Here is a 2,450-nt window from a genome sequence, read left to right on the forward strand (position 1 = left end):
AAGATCCAATATAAAATCCACCTAACATCATATTAATACCCCTAGAAGAGAGTTTCACTCACCTGCTTGTGTCAGAGTTAGATAAACAGTCATGTTTATTATCCTTCCTTTCATTCATTTTCCTGCTCGGTTCACTCAACAACAAAGAGACTGGTTTTACGGTTTGCCTGAAATAAAATATACTCTCTATTTTTTGTGATACTGTGCTGGTGCAACTTCTTATTTAGTTTCTTTCCACACCTCCTCCAATAACAATGTCCTTCTGAAACAACCAAACTCCGATGTTTTCCAGTTTTAATGTACTCATCTCAATACAGTGGAAATGCTTTTTCTTACAAGCTCTAAAACCCAACCAAATTGCAGTAATTCAATATCAGTAAGTACTAAAAATAACAAGGTTAGAAAAAAAAACCACAAACACAAGATATACCATTGAGAAATAAAAGAACACAACATAAGTAAAACAACTATACTACGAGTCAGTTTTCCAGTACCATACTACAATGTGCAAGGGCTACTGATTGGATCGATAGAGTTAGATATTAGAAGCGGGTAAGGTGACTAGGTATCAGGATAACAACAGTAGCAGCACAGCGTAATATGATGTTTGTATGTGAAGCTCGTGGGTTTGTGAGTCACTATAAAATGTATTGCATATTATGTGTTGGTGTGTGAGCAATGATGTAGTGTTGGTATTGTAGGTTGGTCAAGTAACCAGTGTGAAGTGTGTTTATTGTAGGTCCTGTGCAATCAAAATGCTCAGCAAAGGGTTTAGCGGTTCTTATTGCATGGGATAGAAGCTTGTTCCGGAAGTATGTTGGTGTCAGACTTGATGCACCAGTACCGCTTGCCTTGAGGAAGCCAAAAGAGAAACAAGTCGGTTGCTTGGGGTGGTTGTCTTTTCCTATATACACACCTGACTTTAATGCTACTGTAAGTCACAAGTCAAACAAGTTGACATCACCGTGAGCTACGTTACATTTTGGTCAAAGAAAGTACCTAGCATGTTATCTGAAACCATCCTTGTGAAAAAGTGATTACTAATGCTTCTGTGTTTTACGCCGCCAGCACTGACGCACACGACACCACCCATGGCCTTTTGTTGCTTTCCCCCCCTCTTCTTCTCTCCTTTCCTTTCCGCCCCATTCCACCGCTCTCCCTCCCATTCCACCATGCTGTTACTGGCCCAACACTCTAACCACTAGGCTACCTGCTGGTTACTGGTCCAACACTCTAACCACTAGGCTACCTGGCTGGTTACTGGCTCAACACTCTAACCACTAGGCTCCCTGCAGCTGCTGAAGTCCAGTTTCCTTCTGATGCTAAATGCAGCTGGTCAGGGGAGGCCACCATGTCTTCCACTAATGGATGTGTGGAGTCTGAGCGCTCTGGGACCGGTGGCGTTTTCCCAATCCATTGTTAACAAGGTGGTGTTTATGAGTCAGTCATGGGTAGGCCCGGAAGACTGAGAATTATTCACCGCCTGTAACCAGTGGAACTGCCCTTTTCTGCCTGAGCCTTAAYTGATCAATAAAGTAGCAAACACAGTGATTTTAAATTGATTTATTTAATTAATATTGTAATATTTAAGTTTTTCCTTTAATTTTCCTTGTATTTCATTTTTCAATAGTCAATAGAACAGGGACCGTAGGTATGAGGGCCAGGCCAGAGTAATTCAAGATAGTATGAAACATTTTATATACATTTGAAGCTGGCATTTCTTTGGGGGAGAACCCTGTACTWATGATAGACTTTCTAGACACAGTAGGATGGCTCTGCTTGCGTGAAATCATTCCTTCAATAAGAGCAAATTATTCTCTAATATGAAAATGACTAATGAYTAACACATATCGTTCAATCTTGTTGTGATTGTCCAGATCGTGGAGAAGCGTGCGGGTCTCAGTCGGAGCCGMGTCTTCAGGGAAGTGGAGATTCTTTATCAATGCCAGGGACACAGGTACAGCAGCCCCTCTGGGGGACACAGAGCGGGAGCATGGACCGCTGAGATTCACTACTGTGTAGATATAGACATTACCTTAACACTGTTGATAACGATTCCTCTCCTGTCCACAGAAACATTCTGGAGCTGGTAGAGTTCTTTGAGGAAGAAGACAAATTCTACTTGGTTTTTGAGAAACTAAGAGGAGGTTAGTGGATAATAATCTTCATTGCAAACTCTGAGAGTATGGACCACATCTTTCTTTGTGACGGGAGACGTTTGGACCATCATTTTATGGACGGGGAGGTTGCGACCAGTATTTCTACGGTTAACAGTTTTCTTATCGGACGGGAGAGTTTGGACCATCATTTTCTCATGCGACGGGAAGAGTTTGGACACATCATTATTTCTATGAGACGGAGAGTTTGGCCATCAATTTCTATGGCGGGAGTTTGACCATCATTTTCTATGGACGGGAGAGTTGGACCCATCATTTTCTATGGACGGGAGG

At 42.0% G+C, this 2,450-nt stretch overlaps 1 pseudogene; it reads left to right on the plus strand.

Moving 5' to 3' along the window:
• The first annotated feature begins 1,847 nt into the window (after window positions 1-1,847).
• Window positions 1,848-2,450, plus strand: part of LOC112072173 (MAP kinase-interacting serine/threonine-protein kinase 2-like) — a 28,373-nt pseudogene continuing 27,770 nt past the window's right edge.

This window comes from Salvelinus sp. IW2-2015, unplaced genomic scaffold (genome assembly GCF_002910315.2).
Source record: "Salvelinus sp. IW2-2015 unplaced genomic scaffold, ASM291031v2 Un_scaffold1849, whole genome shotgun sequence".
NCBI lineage: Eukaryota > Metazoa > Chordata > Actinopteri > Salmoniformes > Salmonidae > Salvelinus > Salvelinus sp. IW2-2015.